The sequence below is a fragment of the Archocentrus centrarchus genome, chromosome 17, assembly GCF_007364275.1.
Source record: "Archocentrus centrarchus isolate MPI-CPG fArcCen1 chromosome 17, fArcCen1, whole genome shotgun sequence".
Lineage (NCBI taxonomy): Eukaryota > Metazoa > Chordata > Actinopteri > Cichliformes > Cichlidae > Archocentrus > Archocentrus centrarchus.
In genome coordinates this window covers 22,959,375-22,968,225 of record NC_044362.1, presented here as the reverse complement: position 1 = coordinate 22,968,225, position 8,851 = coordinate 22,959,375, and positions in this window count along the sequence as shown.

Here is an 8,851-nt window from a genome sequence, read left to right as displayed (position 1 = left end):
CCTGAAAGCTGAAGGCTCTGCCTCCCATTATACTCTTAAGTATCCGAGGAACCACAAGTAAGTCAGCAATCTGAGAGCAAAGTGCTCTGTTGGGGTGATATGGTACTATGAGGTCTTTGAGATAAGATGGTGCCTGATTATTAAAGACCTTGTAGGTGAGGAGAAGGATTTTAAATTCTATTCTAGATTTAACAGGGAGCCAATGAAGAGAAGCCAATATGGGAGAAATCTGCTCTCTCTTTCTAGTCCCTGTCAGTACTCTAGCTGCAGCATTTTGGATCAGCTGAAGGCTTTTCAGGGAGCTTTTAGGACAGCCTGATAATAATGAATTACAATAGTCCACCCTAGAAGTAATAAATGCATGAATGAGCTTTTCAGCATCACTCTGAGAAAGGATGTTTCTAATTTTAGAAATATTGCACAAATGCAAAAAAGCGGTCCTACATATTTGTTTAATATGTGCATTGAAGGACATATCCTGGTCAGAAATGACTCCAAGATTTCTCACAGTGTTACTGGAGGCCAAAGTAATGCCATCCAGAGTAAGTATCTGGTTAGACACCATGTTTCTAAGATTTGTGGGGCCAAGTACAAGAATTTCATTTTTATCTGAATTTAGAAGCAGGAAATTAGAGGTCATCCAGGCCTTAATATCTTTAAGACATTCCTGCAGTTTAACTAATTGATGTGTGTCATCTGGCTTCATTGATAGGTAAAGCTGAGTATCACCTGCATAACAATGAAAATTGATGCAGTGCTTTCTAATAATACTGCCTAAGGGAAGCATATATAATGTAAATAAAATTGGTCCTAGCACAGAACCCTGTGGAACTCCATAATTAACCTTAGTGTGTGAAGAAGACTCCCCATTTACATGAACAAATTGGAGTCTATGAGATAAATATGATTCAAACCACTGCAGTGCAGTACCTTTAATACCTATAGCAAGCTCTAATCTCTGTAATAAAATGTTATGGTCAACAGTATCAAAAGCTGCACTGAGGTCCAACAGGACAAGAACAGAGATGAGTCCACTGTCAGAGGCTGTAAGAAGATCATTTGTAACCTTCACTAATGCTGTTTCTGTACTGTGATGAATTCTGAAACCTGACTGAAACTCTTCAAATAAACCGTTCCTCTGCAGATGATCAGTTAGCTGGTTTACAACTACTCTTTCAAGAATCTTTGAGAGAAAAGGAAGGTTGGAGATTGGCCTATAATTAGCTAAGACAGCTGGGTCAGTGATGGCTTTTTAAGTAGCGTTTTAATTACAGCCACCTTGAAGGCCTACTAATACCCAACTAATAAAGACAGATTGATCATTTTTAAGATAGAAGCATCAATATTTGGAAAGACTTCTTTGAACAGTCTAGTAGGAATGGGATCTAACAAACATGTTGCTGGTTTGGAGGAAGTAACTATTGAAGTTAACTCTAAAAGATCAACTGGAGCAAAAGAGTCTAAACAAGTACCAGCGGCTGAAAGCAGCCGGACATGGAGATAAGTCTTTGAGATGGTTATGAACATTTTTTTCTCTAATGTCTAAAATTTTATTTGTAAAGAAATCCATGAAGTCACTACTAGTTAAAGTGAAAGGAATACTCGGCTCTACAGAGCTCTGACTCTTTGTCAGCCTGGCTACAGTGCTGAAAAGAAACCTGGGGTTGTTCTTATTTTCTTCAATTAATGATGGGTAGTAAGATGTCCTAGCTTTACGGAGGGCTTTTTTATAGAGCAACAAACTCTTTTTCCAGGCTAAATGAGCATCTTCTAATTTAGTGAGACACCATTCCCTCTCCAGCTTTCGGGTTATCTGCTTTAAGCTGTGCGTTTGTGAATTATACCACGGAGTCAGGCACTTCTGATTTGAAGCTTTCCTTTTCAGAGGAGCCACAGTATCCAAAGTTATACGCAGTGAGGATGTAAAACTACTGACGAGATAATCGACCTCACTGGGAGCAGAGTTCAGGTAGCTGCTCTGCACTGTGTTGGCACATGGCACTGAAGAGCATAACAATGAAGGAATTAGATCCTTAAACTTACAGCACTTTCAGAAAGACTTCTACTGTAATAAAACTTATTCCCCACTGCTGTGTAATCCATTAAAGTAAATGTAAATGTTACTAAGAAATGGTCAGACAGGAGGGGGCTTTCAGGGAATACTGTTAAGTCTTCAGTTTCTATGCCATATGTTAGGACAAGATCCAGAGTATGATTAAAGTGGTGGGTGGGCTCCTTTACATTTTGAGAGAAGCCAATTGAATCTAACAATAGATTAAATGCAGTGCTGAGGCTGTCATTCTCAGCATCTACGGTGCCGTTTACACGAGACCGTTTTCATTTTGAAACGGTGTCGTTTTGATGCGTTTCGGCCTTGCGTTTACACGACAACGGTGTCGTTTTGATGCGTTTCGCCCTTCTGTTTACACGACAACAGAGTGAAAACGATGTGTTTCAGAAACGGGGTCCAGAGTGGAGCGTTTCAGAAACGCACCGGCTTGCGTTTTCGTGTAAACACTTGAAACCGGGGTGATTTGAAAACGCTCGACTCGCACATGCGCACTATGGTTGCGACGGCCAGTTTTTCGCGCACGCGCAAACTGATAAACAGCACTCGCGGATTCACGAGTGCTTCTTATGCTTTTCCTGTGTTTTTACCGTTTTGTAATTCAGCGTTGTGTGCAGCAGCGATCCAACCTCATCATCTGTCCACACAAAACCTCTCACATTGGCCGTTTTGTAAGTAATGAACAATTTGCCGCACTACCTACTGTGTCACTCCACGCATGCGCGTCTTGCGTAAACAAACTGCAAAGAGAAAACCAACGCCAACTTGTGGCCTGGCATGGGAACTACATCGTTTTCATCGTTTCACATGTCCTCGTGTAAACGCGGATCGTTTCTGAAACGCCATCGTGTAAACGAAAGGCTGAAACGCATCAAAACGACACCGTTTCCAGTGAAAACGGCTTCGTGTAAACGGCACCTACATGGATGTTAAAATCACCCACTATAATTATTTTATCTGAACTGAGCACTAAATCAGATAAAAAGTCTGAGAAATCAGACAGAAACTCTGAGTAGGGACCAGGTGGACGATAGATAATAACAAATAAAACAGGTTTTTGATTTTCCCAATTAGGATGGACAAGACTAAGAGTCAGGCTTTCAAAAGAATGAAAACTTTGTCTGGGTCTTTGATTAATTAATAAGCTGGAATTAAAGATTGCAGCTAATCCTCCTCCTCGACCTGTGCTTCGAGCATTCTGACAGTTACTGTGACACGGGGGTGTTGATTCATTTAAACTAACATATTCATCCTGCTGTAACCAGGTTTCTGTAAGGCAGAATAAATTAATATGTTGATCAATTATTAAATCATTTACTAACAGGGACTTGGAAGAGAGAGACCCAATATTTAATATTCCACATTTAATTGTTTTATCCTGCAGTTGATAAAGCTATTTGCTGATTTTGGGTTTGTTTTTTGGTTTTCTGGGAGCAGGCACCGACTCTATGGGGATGGGGTTTTGGGGGGATGGCAGGAGGAGAGAAGCTGCAGAGAGGCGTGTAAGACTGCTACTCTGCTTCCTGTCTCAACCCTGGGTAGTCAGTTTTTAGAAGGGTTAAAAAATTTGGCCAGATTTCGAGAAATGAGAGCTGCTCCATCCAAAGTGGGATAATAAAAATATAAAATATTACAATATACTCACATATACAAATAATACAATATAAAAAAGAAAAAAAAAGAAAAAGAAAACAAATTTCCCACTCGCCACTTGGGCGGTCTCAGGGACCTGTACAGTATCTTAGCTGTTCCTACAACTGCGCTAGGACTGTGCTCTTAAATTTTTATATCAAAATTTAAGCTGGCCAAAGGACTTCTCAGAGAAGTCAGAAATTAATCACTCGTAACATTTATTTTAATCTCATTTTTCTGTTCAGGAATTAAAGTAAATAGTTGTAATTTTGCAGTTTAATGAAAAATACTAATGTGCTTTACTACGTTTTCAGCTTTTTTGTAAAACATTTGTAAATGAATGAATAACAACAATAATTATATTTTGGCATTAAATATACTTTATTACAAACATCATTGACTGAAGAACTTACACACAGTGGTTGATTAAGCATTACATAAACATAGAAAATTATTTTGGAAATTACCAGCACTGTTAATTTAGGGCAGCTGTAGTATTACATTAGGTGGTGGTCTAAGTCGTTAAGCACTGTTCACAAAATTCAAAGATTGTTGTTTGTTTTTAAGAGTTACATTTTGGTGCTATTTTCATTCAGCAGATAAACCATTAAAACATTTCTCACTGGTCATGTTTGTCTCTGTAACTGCAATACTCTGACATCTAGTCTTTCAGGTGTAAAAATAATCCATGTTTTTTTTCTTTTTAAAAAGTTCCTTAAGACAAGTGCTGCATTTTAATAATTTAATTAACCATTAATAAACTTTTAGCATTATAATTAAACAAATTTTGGCTTGTATTACTTCAGTTATGGTCAGGCTACAAGGAAGGAGAAGTTGATTTTGGTGCATGTTTGAGTCAGTAAACATATATGCATTCACTGAGCAAATTAGTCAAATACTCACATCAGGTTATGACTCTTCTTCGTTTTTTGTCAACACTCACAACAAAACTGTCTTGTTTGCACTAGCTTCGCTGGAATTATCATTGAACACAACTGATTGAGACTGCCGTGTGACTGAATGTACTGCACAAACAGTAACGTGCAGTCAAGGTCGGCAGGTGAGGCAGTGCCTCCCCTGTCATCATGACAAGTAAAATACTAACAATTATAAGAGAAAATGCATTTGACCACTTGAATGTTCTATAAAACTGCGTTATAAAACTGTTTTCGGAATTATTTCAACACTTTAATGGTCAAAATCGTGGAATTTTCGCATTGCCTGTTCAAACACATGTAAGAAATGGAGGATGAGCCAGTGCAGTGCTGTGCCTCACCTCTGGTGGCGCTGCGTCACATACAATAAAAGAAGCAGGTGGTTGGCGCATGCCCATTGCTGTCTCTCTTTATATCGCCAATATACTTGTTTGATTACACGTGTGCTACACATGCTGATGTTCCACGGTCTGTCTAATATATTGAATAAATGTGTGTGACATGTTTATTCTTTGTAATCGGTCATAAAAGTACCGTGCTGCACCGATAGGGGGAAGTGTTGCGGCAACGCTGTTCCAGCAGCAGTGCTGAGAAGGATAGGCGCAAAGATAATACATGCCTTTTTTATTTATTTAAGAAGAGAGACCCCCCCCCCCCCAAAAAAACAAACAAAACAAAACAAAAAACAAACAAACAAAAAATATATATATATAGTTTGACCTTACATTAAATATTTTGTTTTTCTTGCCATCATTGTTGAACAGTATGGGGTTGATTAAAGCATAATTAATCATTAGCATAATTAAAATTGAAATATAAGCTTCTATTTTGGGTTCATATACCGGTATGTGAACATTGGACTCCAAACGAATCAGTACCTCACCCGTCACAAACCTCACCGCACGTCACTGTGTACAAATTGAATAAATATCACACCACAGCTGAACAGCTTCTTAAGACTAACTTTACAGACATGGGATAGCTGATAAACAGCTGATGTACTTCTAAGGAAGTAAGTGATTTTGGGGAGACAATAAAATGACAGAACACCTACAGAAGTGACAGAAACTGAAACATGCAAAGGATTGTACTGAGACACACTTAACGGGAGAGTAAAATTTCTCAGTGTTGTGAGGGAGAAAAAAATTCAAGTTAATGTGTGTTCTAATCACACGATTTATATAATACTCTAGATATATGTTTGCTATCAGTTGTTTATTGCAGCTATTCTGTTATTGTTTCACCTATAGCAGGATCACTTCTGCTGGATTTTTTTAAGCTTTTTTAAAATTATTTTTTGTGAACTTTTGCAGTATTGTTTTCTACTTTTGTATTCAACTTCCATTGCCTTATGTATGCTTGCAGAATTGTTCTATTTGCTGGTGTTTTCTTAAGCTGCAGTGTGTTAGACCTCTCGGGGCCACCAGAATGTACTGTATGTATGTACTTATGCATGCATGTACGTACACACACACACACACCGAACTGTCTTCTTCGTGACACAGATTCGACGAGGTGTTGGAAACATTCCTCAGAGATTCTGGTTCACATTTGCATGATAGCATCACACAGTTGCTGCTCATTTGTCAGCTGCACATCCATGATGAGAACACATCCTGTTCCACCACCCCAAAGGTGTTCTACACGATTCAGATCTGATGACTGAAGTGAACTCATTGTGATTTTCAAAAAAACAGTTTGAGATGATTTGGACTTTGGAACATGGCACATTATTGTGCTTTAAGCAGGCATGGATATGGTCAATAACAATCCTCAGTTAAAGTGTGGCATTTAAATGATGCTCAGCTGGTACTAAGAGGCCCAAACTGTGCCAAGAAAATATTCCTCACAGCATTACACCACCAGCAGCCTAAACCATTGACACAAAGCAGGATCGATCAGTGTTTTCATGTTGTCTACATCTGATTTTAACCATACCATCCAAATGTCCCAGCAAGACTTGAGATTCATCAGAGGATGAATAAGTCCTAGAGATCGTTGCATGGAAAAATCCCGTAGATCAGCAGTTTCTGAAACACTCAAGATGGTGACAAACAGTTGAACGGGTGAGTGTGTATATATATATATATATATATATATATATATATATATATATATATATATATATATGCTTCAACTTCAAGTTACATTCCAGGTTTACTGACCAGGAAACTGAGTTACTGACTTATTACAACAGTAACTCAGATCTAATGCTTCATGCTTGAAAACATTCACAGTAATTAAAATTTAAATCAGTTTGCTTTTTCTTTCTTTCTTTTTTTTAACCATACACAGATCCATCTCTCCCAGACTCCCCTGAGCCAACTACTCACACCAGCTTTGTGAAAATACTTAATGATTCTATCAAGGTTGTTACTCAGAAAATGAACTGGGATGCAGTCAAAAAGTACTGTGAGCTTGATGGTGCTAACCTGGCTAGCCTACGAAATGAGTGGTCACAGGCTTACATCGAGGTGATGGCTCTGGAATTGAAAGGTCCTTTATGGATTGGATTGAACAAAAAGCAGGTACAGGGCACTAATGGTTTTACACCTCACCTGCTTTGCTACTGTAAATGTTTGTATAAAACCAGGTATGCAGTAATTATTATTTTAAGTTTTGCAAATGTACCTGGTGTTCTACATCTGAAAACTGGGCAGACTTTATGTGATTTTATTTAACTTTTTTTATTTTTTTTATATTTAATTTTTCAATATTAAATCCATAAGATTACAGATTTTCTTCCTTAAAAATAAAATGACAATAATATGACAATATACAAATCTGAACCACAAATGAACAAATCTTGTGTTTATGTAAAAAATAATGGAAAGTGGAAGACTGGTGACTGTAGTGGCTGCATGGCCAGTGTTTGTATGAAGTCTACAATTAGGGCTCATATAAAATTTGATAAAGCAATCCTGCCTCCTCAAATTTGTTTTGCCATTGAGAAATTGGAAACATGTAACTGTTCATCACTATGAACTATGATTTTTATTTATTTATTTTAGATCTGACATAGTTTGCTTGTTGTATGTACCTTGTTGTCAGACAAATGCTCCTTGAATTTAAAGTATCTGAGTATTTAAAGCTTAAGTATTTGATTATTTTTTAATTTACAGATGGTACCATTTAAGGGTAATTGTTTGAGTGGGCTGAGGTATCTGCTCAATGTGTAAGACATGGTAAGGATCTGGGAATGGTCTAATGCAAATTCCCAATCCGTAAGCTGTGTTTGGATTCAACACTTTGTTTGTTTATTTGTCTTTTGTTTGTCAAGGTGGAGCTCTTACCAGCATTGAAAATTCTGCTGAGCAAAGATTTATTTTTACCAGTGTTCTAGTCTTTAAAGACAGACAGAATGCTTTCTGGATTGGCTTGTATAAGACTCACAAAGGTACAGTCACATTTTCTGCTCTTTTATGAAAAAACAAAAAACAAAAAAACATTGCACTTGAACATAATTAAAAACAGAACTCATAAACTGAAAAGAGCTCTGCAAAACTATGGACTATGGAGAGGACTACCACAAGTAGCCTAATTCATGAATGATTCATGAATGATTCACAGATACAACCTACAGAGTTTGTCCCTTGAGATTTTCAATTACTCTTATTACTTATGCTCAGCTACCCTGCATTTACCCCCTTGTGAACATGTGTGCATAGTCGTTACCAGCATCCTTCCCCCAACAACCAACTACCTTTAAAGAGGATAAAATTCACCACAATGAAATCCACAAACCAAACACTCAAGCAAGGACAGAGAAACACATAGAAACAACAACAGTCAGTGTGGTGGTCCACACAGTGAATCACCAGAGCCCAAACACCAACATACAGAGTGGTGATGGGAGCCCACATGAGCTCAGAAACCCCAAGTGGACGCAACCTACAGCGAAGACCAGGCTGCAGTGCACACTAGTGTGCAGAGCCAGGAACATGCAGGAAGGCCTCCACCAGTGCCTGAGAACCCCACCAAGACCCAACAGAAGCCAGACAGCACATCCCGGCTCTAGCAAGTAGTGTGGACAGCCAGGAAGAGGAGCACACAGCACTGCAGGAGCCGAGGGACAGCGAACAGACCCAAAGCCCAGGAAGGACACCGGCCGGCACAACCAGGGAGCTGGGGCACAACCTCAGAGGCTCTCCTGCAAAACTGCTGGACTATGTTGAGTTCATCTTGAATAAAACCTTTAATAAGTGAGTAATAAGTG